The 14,155-nt window shown below is 43.4% G+C and overlaps 1 protein-coding gene across 5 annotated transcripts in view; it reads left to right on the top strand.

The window, feature by feature from the left end:
• The first annotated feature begins 7,521 nt into the window (after positions 1 to 7,521).
• Positions 7,522 to 14,155, top strand: part of RERE (arginine-glutamic acid dipeptide repeats) — a 423,843-nt gene continuing 417,209 nt past the window's right edge. For 3 of the 5 annotated variants that reach the window (XM_059912037.1, XM_059912072.1, XM_059911997.1), the window contains exon 1: positions 7,523 to 8,005. The gene's annotated coding sequence lies outside the window, so the exon portion shown is untranslated. Of the gene's footprint in view, positions 8,006 to 14,155 lie in introns of all 5 variants that reach the window. The other 2 variants (XM_059911901.1, XM_059911983.1) reach the window with 1 other exon arrangement.

The following is a 14,155-nucleotide window of genomic DNA, read 5'->3' as shown; positions in this document are numbered from 1 at the left end:
GTAGCTGATAAGTCATAAGCTCCAGAAAAACCAGAGAATCTGGGAGAGGCCCCGTGAAAGCAGCAATTATGAGGGAGAGCAGACTCTTTGAAGTGAAGAAAAGCTAAACCGTAGAGGGTGAGGAGGTCAGCTGGTGGGAAAGATGAGAATAGTGGGCCACTGATGCTAACGGTGGAGAGAGCTGGGGGTCCTGACCTTCCTGTGGCCCTACTTCTAGTCCCTCCTTTTCCTGATGTCACATGGTTCAGCTTTGCCCGGGCTTCCGTATGGGAACATCTGCACGTAAATCCCCTGTTCCTTGAGATGCTGAGTGAGTCTCCATTCTTTGCAACACAAAGAACAGAACTAAAACGCTCTTTTTAAAAAAATTAATAGACTTTATTTTTTAGAGCAGTTTTAGGTTCACAGCAAAATTGAGCAGAAAGTACAGAGCTCCTATATACCCTTTCACTCCCACCCCAGTTTCCCACGTTATTAACATCTTGCATTAGTGTGGTCCATTTGTTACAATGATGAACCACTATTGATACATTATTATTAACTTCAGTTCAAAGTTTACAATTGAGTTCACTCTGTGTTGCATATTCTGTGGGTGTGTATCCACCCTTATAGTATTTTACAGAATAGTTTTTACTGTCCTAATAGTCCCCTGTATTCCACAGATCCATCCCTCCCTCCTCCATCCCTGGCAACCACTGATCTTTCTACTTCCTTTTCCAGAACCTCTTTTTCAGCATAGTTTTTGCCTTTTGCAGAATGTCATATGGTTGGAATTAAACAGTGTGTATGTAGCCTTTTTTGAGATTGGTTTCTTTCACTTAGTAATGCCTTTAAGGTTCCCCCATGCCTTTTTGTAGCTTGATAGCTTATTTCTTTTTACTGCTGAATAATATTCCATTGAATGGATGTACCCGTTTATTCATTCGCTTATTGAAGGACATCCTGAATGCTTCCACGTTAAAATGCTCTATTTAAGATGGAAAAAGTAAACATAGAAGAATTTATTCTGGAAGTTGGAGTATTAGAAGGAGGCAATTGGGGTTGAGAGGGCCAGGAATGTAGATATTTTGAAATATAGATGCCTTAAGTGTTGAAGAGAGAGAGGCATTAAAATCAGTGCTCCAGACATGTCCAACTTAGACACCAAAGCTGGATGACAGAGGGTGAAGTTTGCTGTTTCTTCTGGGTTATGAGTTACTTGCCTGTTTTCTCTGTGTGTGTATATGCCTTGGATTGAAAAAATGAATTTTGGTGGCATATAGCACCTGCCACATCAATGTTGTAAGACTGAATTCTGGGTCCCCCAAATAATACAGTAGAATCTAAAATATATTTTCTTTGGACTCTTCCTTCCGAGGGCCCCTTTGTGATCCATGCCAGCCTTCTTTGTTCACCATTTAGACAAAACAGGGTTTGTGGATAATTTTCAACTCCCCATTATTATGCCCTTATTCTCCCTAGAAAACTACACCTTCCCTCCAAGGTAAACCTAAGTAATTTACCAATAGATGCAGAGGATATGTTAATCTCGAAATTCAGTTTTCCCCAGGGTGGAATTTGCTGGCTCTTTGGTTCGCTCAGTTAACAGTGGACAGCTGTTTATGGCAGGAAGTGTGGAATGGCACGTCTCACTGAGATGGCAGGGAGACAAAGGAGGAGACAGCTAATGATCAAACTTGGAATTAGGCCAAGACAATGAAAATCAGCATCTCCTCCCCTTCATTCTTTCACAAAGCCCTGTGCGACTTTTCAATCACCGCACGTGGTCAGAAGTCAGATTTGGGGTTTAGATCTCATCCAGAAGGCACCCCTGTGCCCTCGGACAGCACACTGTGACATTGGCTGGCTAAGCGTGACTCAGAGAAGAGCACGCTCCACTGGTCAACAGACCCGCTTCTACTCTGGCTGAAAGAAAATTCATCGAGTCTGGAGTTGAATTGAGAACCTTAATTGCTGTCCACAATTAGTCATGTCCAAACAAAGGAAGAAGGTTTCCGATTTTGATCCTTTTTTTGGGGTGGGGGAAAGGCTGTTTCCCTTTTGCACGTGTTTGCATGCATGACATCTGCCTCCTGCAATTTGCAGTAAGCCCCCAATACTCACCCACTGCTCCATTCCAATTCAGTGCAGGGACTTTCAAAGGCTACCACGGCTTACTTATTTGGCCTGAGGAAGAAGGCTAAGTATAAACCCACTGTGGGTATGTGAGTGCTGAGCGCCTGCAGAGAGGGGCTGCTGTGGGGAGTAAGTAGCCAGCACTGCTGGTGGCTGGACCGAAAGGTGCAGTGGTGGGTGGGGTGAAGCTCTTTATTGGCTGGTATTTGCACTACATAAACTTGGAAGGCAAATTCAAAGAAAATGTCTAGAAACAAGCTTCCGTGTGTTACCAAGCTTGATAAAGTACCGTAGTTTCGCTTAAGGCATTTCAGGGGAAAATAATTTACTTGTTCTAAAGCTTGAGTACTTCTGATGAATTATGAAGGCTAGTTACCGGCCATACGTTCAAATAATTTGAATTTTTTTTTTAATGAGAAAAATTATACATGCTTGATACGAACAGAAAAAAAATTAAAAAGAACAGAGTTGAATGAAGTCAAAAGTCAGTCTCCTGTTCCCTCCTTGCTTTCTGTTTCACGCCTGGTGGATAAGTTTCTAGACATTTTGAAGCAGATACAAATTTGTCCTTTTTAAAAATACAAATGGGGACTTCCGTGGTGGCGCAGTGGTTAAGAATCCGTCTGCCAGTGCAGGGGACACGGGTTCAAGCCCTGGTCCGGGAAGATCCCACATGCCACGGAGCAACTAAGCCCGTGGGCCACAACTACTAAGCCTGCGTTCTAGAGCCTGCGAGCCACAACTACTGAGCCCACGTGCCACAACTACTGAAGCCCGCACGCCTAGAGCCTGTGCTCCTCAACAAGAGAAGCCACTGCAACGAGAAGCCAGCGCACCGCAACAAGGAGTAGCCCCCGCTCAATGCAACTAGAGAAAGCCCGCGCACAGCAATGAAGACCCAATGCAGTCAATAAATAAATAAATAAATTTATAAAAAAACCCAAAACAAATGGAATTATACTTTACATAATTGTTCTGTGACTGGCTTTTTTCATTTAACTCTGAATCCCGGCTACCATTCATTATCAATTCAGATTTACCGCATTCTTCTTGAAACTTGTAAGGTATTCCATTGTATGTTTGTACCATAGTTTATTTAAACATTTTTTGTTGATGGATGTTTGGCTTTCTCCGGGTTTTCACTATAATAAATCATGTTGCAAGCCTTTTTTTTTTTTTTTTTTTCTTGCAAGCCTTTTTGTATGTATCTTTGTACACTTGTGCAAGATTATTTGTAGAACGGCTTTCTAGAAGCAGAGTCGCTGGGTCAGAGGGTATGGGTATTTAACATTTTCACAGATCGTGCCAAATTGTGTTCTAAAAAACGGAACGATTACATTTTTACCAACAGTGCAGCAGAGTGCCTGTTTTCCCATATCCTCATCAATACTTTTGAAGTAAAAAAAAAAAAATTCCTGAGGTGATTTTTTTTTTTTTAATTTTTATTTATTTATTTATGGCTGTGTTGGGTCTTCGTTTCTGTGCGACGGCTCTCTCCAGCTGCGGCAAGTGGGGGCCACTCTTCATCGCGGTGCGCGGGCCTCCCACCATCGCGGCCTCTCCCGTTGCGGAGCACAGGCTCCAGACGCACAGGCTCAGTAGTTGTGGCTCACGGGCCCAGTTGCTCTGTGGTATGTGGGATCTTCCCAGACCAGGGCTCGAACCCGTGTCCCCTGCATTGGCAGGCAGACTCCCAACCACTGCGCCACCAGGGAAGCCTCCTGATTTTAATTTGCCTTTATTTCATTATGAGTATATGTTTATTGAACACATTTTTTTTCTGAGACTCTTTTGTTCATATATTTGTCTGTTTTTCCATTGATTTTTTTTCCAACAGATTTGTGGGAGCCTTTGTATTAAGGAAGTCAGCCCTTTATTATAGGTGTTGAAAATATTTTCCCTCCGTTTGCTTGTTTCTTACACTGCTATGGTGTTTTTTACGCTTTGTAGTGATATAAAATATTTATGCAGCAAAATTTATTGGTATTCTTCCTTTATGACCTCTGGGCTTCCTGTCATGCTTAGAAAAAACTTCCTCAATCCATGATTTGAAAAAGTTTTAGTATTCCTCTAATACTTTTATTGTTTCATTTTTAAAAAATAATAAAATAGCCGACATATACAAAAGAATAAACATAACCTATATGTGGGTTATAAAGGTCAATAATAAAATAACCACTAAACTCAACCTAAGAAATAATGGTTCAGTGGCTTCAATTTTTGCATTAAAAAAATCCATTTATAATTTGGAAGAAGGTAATTAGGAATAATAGGAATCTAGTTAAAAATTTTTTGTTTTTCTGTGTTGCTTTTGTTTTCCCATATAGCTATCTGATTACCCAACATCATTTATTAAATAATCCTTTTTTTTTTGTTCTCCTGGCTTCTTTTAAATAATGGTATTACATCTCTGATGTGACTTCTATATACAAATTAAATTGCTTCTACCTGTAGTAAGATATATAAAACTAACGAAAATCCTTCTTGATGTTTTCAGATTCAGGTAAGTGTTCTCCATGTTCTAAAGCTTGCTAAAAAGAAAATAATGAAACTTTCTCTAATTTCATAATGGGAAAAAACCCCACTGGATATTTGAACTCTTTCACCTTGAGCAAGTTGTTTAACTTCTCTATGCCCCAGTTTCTTGACCTTTAAAATGGAGATAATAATAATACAGTTCATGGGCTGCTGTCAGGACTAAGTGGGCTAAGAAAGCAACATGCTTTGCCTGGTGCTTGGAACATAATAACCTTTCAATCAATGGTTTAATCGTTGTTCTTATTACAGTGTATTGTTATTACCTTATCAGTCTCTTAGTTCCTTGGAAGAAAGCCTGTATTCTCTGGCTTTATGGTTGGACTACAATTCTTGCATGGGATTGTTATAGTTAAAAAGGTCTAGTTTGCTAATTTTTGGCCCAATACCATAATATTATGCTTTATAACGATGTGGAATTTTGAGACTTCTAAATCTACATTAAAAAAAACTAAATGAAAACGATGTCAGTCCCTAATACTATGGTAAATATAGTTTCCTGATCTTGAGAACCTCTCTCTTCCCTGCTGAATGGCACTGCAGGATCCCCGGGCATCACCTTGGAACCGTTGTCCATTCCTCCACCATGGAGCTGAACCTTTCTTAGAAATAGTACTCCTGTAAATGCAGATTTTGATGGAAACTGAAGCCATCTAACTAATGCACTTTACCCTTCATTATTTCCAAACTGATGTGGAATAGCTCCATCTGAGAACCGTTTACTGAATTTATTATGCTGTAAAATTCAGTTCTCACATATTAGATAGATAAGGCGGTACTAACTAGTTTTCCCATTTCATAGCTGAAGGAATTGCAGCAGAAAGGATTTTTCCTGCTGAAAGTTACTCAGAAAGGTAATGGCAAAGACCCATTTGATTTTAGATCCCTTGGGTCACAGTCCAATAATATCTACTAGTCCTATCATTTTTTAAAAATTAATTAATTAATTAATTTAGTTTTGGCTGCCTTGGGTCTTCGTTGCTGCGCTCAGGCTTTCTCTAGTTGTGGTGGGCAGGGGCTACTCTTCAATGCGGTGCGTGGGTTTCTCATTGCGGTAGCTTCTCTTGTTGCCGAGCACGGGCTCTAGGCATGTGGGCTTCAGTAGTTGTGACACGCAGGCTCAGTAGTTGTGGCTCACGGGCTCTAGAGCGCAGGCTCAGTAGTTGTGGCGGACGGGCTTAGTTGCTCCGTGGCATGTGGGATCTTCCCGGGCCAGGGCTCGAACCCATGTCCCCTGCATTGGCAGATGGATTCTTAACCACTGTGCCAACAGGGAAGCTCCCTATCGTTTTTTAAACTGTTGGATGTGGGAAACTGCAATCTGAATAGATAGTGCAAAGAGAAAATTATCACTTTATTTGAAATAGATGAGTGAATTATTTTGCCCTATGTTCTATCCCTTAATTATTCTATTATATACAGATCTGAACTCCTTCAGGAAGAGTGTATGATACAAGGACTCCAATAAGCATTTACAGTGTATTAACAAACTAACAATAGGTTGATGATTCACCCTGGATTCATGCCAGGGTCTGTAAAAGAACTCAATAAGCATGATATGCATTTCAAAAACTGCTAATCATAATTAAAAATTCCAAACCCTTCAATCCTATAAATTATGTTAAATAGAATATGAGCATTTGGCCTGCCCCTCACTCCCCTTATAGCATTGTAGACCCTGTGATTATCAGTTTTTGGGAAAGTGGGACACAATACAATGTTTTTCACAGAAAAGGTGATACTTGGATTTTTTTTAGATTTTTTTTTTTTTCAAACTTACGGCATAGAGTTGTGTACACTCCTCTCTTTCCGAAATCCCCTCTGTGTCTGTGTTCCTTCTTTATTCCTTGATGAGAATTTTCAGGCTTTTCATCTTTATACTTTTTTTATAAGCAGTGCAATCTACCAATTTCTTTTTTGTCTTTAAATAAATTTATTTATTTTATTTATTTATTTTTGGCTGAGTTAGGTTTTCATTGCTGCCCGCATGCTTTCTCTAGTTGTGGTGAGCGGGGGCTACTCTTCATTGCGGTGCGAGGGCTTCTCATTGCTGTGGCTTCTCTTGTTGAGAAGCATGGGCTCTAGGCACTTGGGTTTCAGTAGCTGTGGCACGTGGGCTCAGTAGTTGTGGCCTGCGGGCTCTGGAGCGCAGGCTCAGTAGTTGTGGCACACAGGCTTAGCTGTTCCGCGGCATGTGGGATCTTCCTAGACCAGGGCTATAACCCACGTCCCCTTGCATTGGCAGGCGGATTCTTAACCACCGCGCCACCAGGGAAGCCCCTACCAATTTCTTTTTTCTTTTTCTAATTAATCTTTTCCATAGACTTATTTTGAAGACGTTAATATGCATCAGAATTTCGAGTCTTTGAGCGAATCGTTCGAACCCACTCCAAGTCCCCCCAGGGATATGAACCCGCGTCTTAAGTGGCTGAAAAGGCAAACCGTGACCCTGGTAATAACAGAAGCACTGGACTCCGGCCAATCCCGCCCCTGGGACCAGCCCGCTGCGCGCCGCGGCCCGGGACCCGCACAAAGACACGGCCGGCGGGGAGCCCAGCCCATCGCCAGGCCGCCTCCTGGAGCGCGCGCTCAAGCCTGGCCGCCGCGTAGCCAGAGGTCTACCGCTCCCCTCCTTCTTTTCTGCTCATTTTATTAGAAAGAGAAAAAAAAAAAAAAGAAAGAGAAAGAGAGAGAACGAGCGAGCTTGGTCTCAAAGAAGTCCTGCCCCTTCGCCCGCCCTCCGCCTCCCATTGGCCCGGCCTCCACATGCGTCACGCCGGGCCGCGCCAATGGCGAGGCGCGATACTGCGAGGTGGGCCGGGCCCGAGCGCGGAGTGGGCGGTGGGTCGGTATAGCAGCCCCGCCGCGGCTCGGCCACCATAGCCGAGGCGCCGCCGCTCCTACAGACGCTCGCGAGCCGCCCCTCGCGCTCCTAGCCTCCTCTTCCTCCCGCACGCCCGCGACGCTCGCCCGGCTCGGGTCTCGCCCCCGACTCCGCGCTCCTCTCCCCTCGCTCGCCTCCCACATTATCTCTGCCTCGTTTTCTCTCCTACTTGAGGGGAAAAAAAAAATACACCATCATCCTCCGGGAGCCCCCTCGCCCTCAGAAAAACAAAACCAGACATGAGCCTGGGCTCCCGTTCCTGAAGGACTGGCCGAGCGCGGAGCCTGGTGGAGCCCGCACGAAAGGTCACGGGAGGGAAGCCCCCGCAGCCCCCGGCTCTGTCCCCGCGGCCGGCCCGCCCTCGGCCCGAGCCCGGCGGCCCCAGCCCTGTGGGCCTCCCGCCCCGTCCCCCCACTTTCCCAGGAGCCGGCCGAACACACCTCCGTTGATGGTGTAGCGCGTCCGGGGGAGGTAAGTCTCCAAGTTGCCCGCGCGCGGCGTCTGTCAGCTGTTGTGGCCCCTCGTCCTGGGCGCGGGCATGGGGCGGGCCGAGGGCTCGGCATGGAAGCCCGGGTCCCGGGTGGGGGCCGCGCACGGCCGGGGCGGGCGGGAATAAAGGGCCGGGGGGCCGCTTGGCCCTGTGCGGGCCAGGTAGCTGTCCCTCTCGCCCGCTGACCCCTGCTCTTTCTTTGCTGCTTAGTCTTGCTCTGGTTTGACTTGTCTGAGGTTAAACTGTTTCATGTGACTAAATCATGGGCTGAACTGGGGGGCGGGGGGCGGGGAGGCGGGAAGGGAGGAAGTCCAGGACCGAAACTGTGAATTTCTTGAATGTTTGTGGATTTGGGGGTCTTGGGGAGGACTCTTCTTAAAGTCTCATTTTCACATTAGGGGAAGATTCTCTCTTTGTATTCGAAATCTCTAGTCCTTTGCTCTGTGTGGTTCTTGAATTTTAAAACCAAAAATTACTTGCGGCAGAACAGGATTCTTACTGTCATGTTTTAGTTCAGCTCTCTGAAGGAGAGTGGCTTTTATTTTTATTAGTAGTATTATATTTTTTAAGATTTTGGAAAGAAGAAAAAGTAGTTTTACATAGATCGTGTGTTGGGAGGGAGAAAGTATTGCAGGTTTCCTTTGAAACTGGTTGCTTGAGAAGTTGTTGAAAGGAAAACAAAATGATTCATTGTTGAATTGTCATTTTTCTCTGCCTCTTTTCCAAGGTTTGCTTACAGTTTTTTCTGGATTACAGACTTCAAACATTGATTTAAGCAAAATGTGTCCTTGAGAAAATGGGTACTTTAAATGTTTCAGTATGTGTTGCTATTTTAAGGTACATTTAGAAAGTAGTTTTGTATGAATCCTGAAATAGTTTTCTCCAAAGCAATTTTTTAAACACAAAAAAGATAACTAGTAAAAGGGTAACTCGGTGAATTGCACAACAAACATTTTAATGTAACACAAACTAACACGTCCTATGTTTAGGTTTGAAACAGTTTCCATAATTGCTTTCCATTTAAAGAGACCTTTTTGTCTGGTGTACACTGCTTTCTGTAGTCTCAGTCTGTTGGGGGAGGGGAGAGAGGATGGATCTCTACAATAGTAAAATCATCTTTGGGTAGCTATTTCCTCTCCTCGATTTGCTTGCTGAGTTAATTCCACCGTAATTATGAACCAGTTTGGATTTCGATGGCCTAGGCTGGATGGGAAGCTGGCTTCCAGCTCTCCCTGTTGTTGAGGTCGAAGGGAAAAAAGGCAGAGGCAGACACGCACACACACACACACACACACACACACACACACACACACACACACACACACAAAATACCAGGCAGAGGGCTCATTGTTCTTCCATACACACATTCATTCTCTCTCTCCCATATTTGGGACTAGGTTTGCACAGACAAACAGCTCTTTTTGGGAGAGGGGAGAGGAGATGGAGGAAGGGTGGGTGCTTTTCTTCTTCAGTTTTCTTTCACCCATCTTCTGTCTGGCCTTTTTTTGCAACCTTGTGAGAGGCAGAAGATTACGTCGGAAACTAAAGGACACTCGAAAACATGTTCAGAGACTCCTCTTTTCTATCACCCTTTCTTGCCTTTGCAGCCCTGGTTTCTACTGCTCTTTCTTTTTTGTGCATGTAAAGATAAAATCCCTCATTATATGTCGTGGCCTTATAGTCAGCTTTCGTATTCCTCATTGCCCCTGACTTTGTTGGAGACAGTGATTTGTTTAGTTGACTGTTACTGTAGTGAATGTGACCAGGGTCGTCTTTTCTAGGTAGAAGTAGATTGTCTCAGTTAAGATAATAAAGATTGTATTTGAGGTTAATAGGTAGCAAAGTGTGTGTGTTTATGTTTTGACATATTGGTGGTGGTCTGAAGGTTTGATAAGACAGGTATACTGGCTGCTGAGCTCTCTGTGTTTTGTTTTGTATTGTTTGAAAAATCGGGGTTGTAAGAAAAGATCTGGTTTTCTGCTTTTGGGGCTAATGTAGAGGGTTCCTGGAACGCTGGGCAGGGAATAGGCTGAGAAGAGTACACCTGGGTTAGACCCAGCTCTGGGGCAAGGATGCAGGTTGGTGTGAATATTGTGGGTTGCAGAGTAGCGCCTTCTACTGGTTAATTGCCTTGAAGGATCCAGACGAAGAGGATGGGGGAGGGGATTAACCTCTGAGGCCTAATGATTTTCTTTTGAACACAGTTGTAGTGCTTTCCTGCAAATGCCACTTCCCTGAGCTGCTAATACAGATGCTCTTTGACAGGCATGGCTGCATTGAGGCTTTTTACGTTATTGGCTGTCTTGACATTAATTTGTTCTATTATTAGAAGTATTTATACATTGTGACTTCCAAGGACTCTCTGTCTTTTATGAGAAATACAGTTTGCCTTGAAATAGTAAAAAAAAGTAAGGGGGCTTATTTGTGTTCTTGGTGTCTGAAACGCTACATACTCTAGCAGTCTTTTTATTTATTTATTTGGCTGCGCCGGATCTTAGTTGCGGCATGCAGGATCTTTAGTTGTAGCATGTGGGATCTAGTTCCCTGACCAGGGATTGAACCCGGGCCCACAGCACTGGGAACTCGGGAGTCTTAGCCAGTGGACCACCAGGGAAGCCCCACACTAGCAGTCTTTAAAAAGTTTTCAGTATCATTAGTAAAAAGTCAAGTAGACTTACCCTATCGAAAAGAAAAATCCCAGCACTGGACCCAGAAGTTTTCCCCCAAGATTTAATGGGGGTGGGAGGGGTGGGGGATGGAGGGGTAGGAGAGGAGCTCACTGAAATCAGCAGTTTTGCATATGTAATAGTGATGCACTGCAGTAGTGTTTCCAAGAGTCATAGAAACAAATAAAATTAAGTCTGATAGGATAACTTGTTCTATGGATTAGAGTAAAAAAAAATAAGAATCAAGAGAAGATGCGAAATGAGTACGTACAGATTAACACAGAAGGCCAAATTCCTGCTCAAAGGCTTCTAAACCAAGGTGTAGTTTCAGAAATAATCTGCTTGATAAATACCTTGAAGAATTCTTATTATCACACGTCCTACTCATCTCAACTGTTTTAAGTGTAATGAACTGTTAGAGAGGTTTGCAGTGGCAAGGGGGATTCAGTGTAGAATAAACATCTTCTGTTACAGACTGGCTGCTCTTAGGAATGTGATTTCTGATTCACTTTGCTTTCAAAGCTTAGAGTGTAATCTCTAAAGCTGTGGATCTTTTACAATGAAATGTGAACAGGTCAAATGTATTACTTATTCAGCAAGAATAGAGTCAGGTAATTTCAATCCTGTATAGTCTCTGCCAATGTTTTGTTACAAGGTAACTAGAATAACTGAGAACCAGTTCACTACAAGAAGGTAGCCCAAATCAAGAAATAAATGCATCAGTTACTTTTTCAACTTTGACTTAATGGTTAGTCGTAAAGTTTTTAAAAAGTGAGACAGTAATCATTGTCAGGTCCTGCAGCAATTATATGTAATATGGAACAGAAATATGCCAGGTGCTGTAAACACATACACACGAATATGGCTTGTGCCCCCTTCTAAAAACCAGTGTATGTTGAATATTATTATGGATTTAGTAAGCACCCCTTGCTTTTAAAATTAGTTTTGACTCTCTAACATCTTGTTCAAATCTCAGTAATGAAAATTTACGTAGTAAATTAAGTTGTATATACCAAGTTCTTTGGGGAATTTTGTGCTCTTCTCCTAACTACTTTTGGCAGCTTCTTTTGTAGTTGATTTAAAGGTTAAGATAGCAGAAAATTCAGGTGTTTGAGTCATTAGTGTAACACAGCTGTGAACCTCATCACACACACACCCACACCCACACCCCCCCACACACACCCACACACCCACACACCCTGAAACAATACACTGTTGTCTGAGATAATCAGTTTCTGATAATGTGCTCTAGTCCGTTGTAGGGTTTTTCAACAACCAGGAATTTCTCTTGAATCATAGTTAAGTGATTGTTAATAATTAATATCTTGGTAATTATTCCATATTTGTAGCTCTACTTGTCCTAAGTGTGATTTTGGTGAGCCTTTTGACTTGTGCGTAGTTTCTTGTCTAAGAGAGTTCTAGTGTTTTTTAAATAATGAGAAAATGGTTAAGAGTGCTTAAGTCATTTTAGTGAACATTTGACCACAAATAACTCAAACATGCTGAAATACGAAATCTATTTACTAGATTGGACTTTGTTTGGAATTGTGATTTGTATAACTTGTTGGTTTGGCAAGCAATGCAAGAGGTAATATGTGTCTGTACATTAGGTAGCGAGGTCAGTAGGACTGCTAATACTGTATGAGGTTTTTTGGTAAGGTGACCTGTTTGTGCCAGTGTAAAATTGTTGTTTTTATTTGGTAAAATTTGCCAGTATGTCAGCAACATACTTAACTGTGGACTATTTCTTTATGTGGTTATGTTACAAAATGATAAGACCTCTAATTCATAGATCACTTGGTATTTGAGGAATTCTTACAGCCTATTTGTCTTGGGCTTTTGCAACAGAAGTTGAAGCTATGGGTCATATCCTGATTTTAAACTAGTTATATACGTGTGATTTGTGAGGGTTTTGTACGAGGAACAGAAAGTCTTCCAAGCCATTCTCACATATTGGGAACAAGTGGAACAGAAATTTAAACTTCGAGAGGCCTCGCAGAAGCACCACAGGTTCAGACGGGTCTTGTGGACGCTGGGATGCTGTTAGGGGTATGGATGCTGCCCAGCTTTAGTGACCCGATTACCGCGTGGCCTCCTCAGTGGGAAGAGTTTGTTGACCGTATACCCTAGTGCCAGGGCAGTGTATGGATGTCCAGACTGTGTGTAGCGTAAGGACACCGCTCATAAGGGCACAGTGTTTGCGCTGTGGGCCTGGACTAACCTGAAGGAGAACTCGTGAGCAAGCATGGCCGTGCAACATCTCTAGGCAGAATGTTGGAGCAGCACGGGAGAGCCCCTCCTGCAGAGACCCATTCCAGCACCCATGGCCACGGCCACGCTCAGCAGAGACACCTACAGGTGTCCACTGGCTCCCAGAGGTCTGATTCCTGACCCCCTTACTTCTTTGCGGGGTGGGGAGCAGGAGGTGGGCGGAGTGGTGGTGGCACTTAATGTGTGTGGGGCGAATACAATTTAGGGGGAGTGTGAGCCAGCTGGAGTGTGGGCATGTGTCTGCATGTGTGAATTTGGAGACGCTGCCTGGGAGGCTCTGGAAACCTCTCCCTCCCTGGGCAGAATCTGGCTACCCTGGGGAAGTGTATCCACGCTAGAACAGCTTGGCTTGATTCCTCACGGGGTGGGTAGACTCTGGCCACTGATTTAAAAACATATTTGATATATGAAAACATCACTCTGGTGAATTTAAACTAGATGCTCCTTATTACAGGCAGAGCCTGTGTTCTCCTGCCCATTCACTCCTCTTTCCCTTCCCTCTTCCTTCTTTCTGGGTGGGTCATTGAACGTGACTGAAGGGGCATCACCTGGCTGAGGTCCTGCTGTCTCTGGCAGGGCCATCACATAAGGTTGTTGAGGTTGAACAATAATATACTAACTTAAATTTTTTATTGAAGAAAGGTGTTCTTTTCCTGCACAAGGCACTAAACAGCCAGAGCTTGCCCACCTAATCCTCTAGTCTTCACTCAGCTGTTTAATCTCTGGTTTCTTCGTGTCTTTGTCCCTCTGCTTCCACTTCCTCTAAGGACTCTTAATATATTTAATTAACGTTTCCCAAGAAAGAAGATCTGATAGGTTGTTAGTTATCATCACTGTTGGTAAAGGGTTTGGGATCAGACCGCCTCTTAAGCTACCTGCTTACCTTCTAGATGGCGGGTTGCTCACACCAGCTCTCTTGAGGTGCACAGTAGGAGCTGAGGGGATGGAAGGCATTCTGAGCCATGGCCTATGGAAAGGAAATTTTTTTTCTTCTTTTCTATCCTATCACGTTTTTTCCATCTTCATTTTCCCTGACATCTGGTGTAGCTGTTGTTGCTTTTGATAGCTTATCTAAGTTTATTTTCCTTTAAGAAAATGTACATAATCATCAGTGGTAGTCAGCTCTCTTTTTTAGGTGAGATCATTTTATTACATTTGTCTTGTTTTATTTCCTATGAATCTCCTCATCTACTT

Source organism: Balaenoptera ricei, chromosome 1, assembly GCF_028023285.1.
Source record: "Balaenoptera ricei isolate mBalRic1 chromosome 1, mBalRic1.hap2, whole genome shotgun sequence".
Lineage (NCBI taxonomy): Eukaryota > Metazoa > Chordata > Mammalia > Artiodactyla > Balaenopteridae > Balaenoptera > Balaenoptera ricei.
Note: the sequence above shows the minus strand (reverse complement) of the source record. Positions and strands in the feature narration are given on the sequence as shown.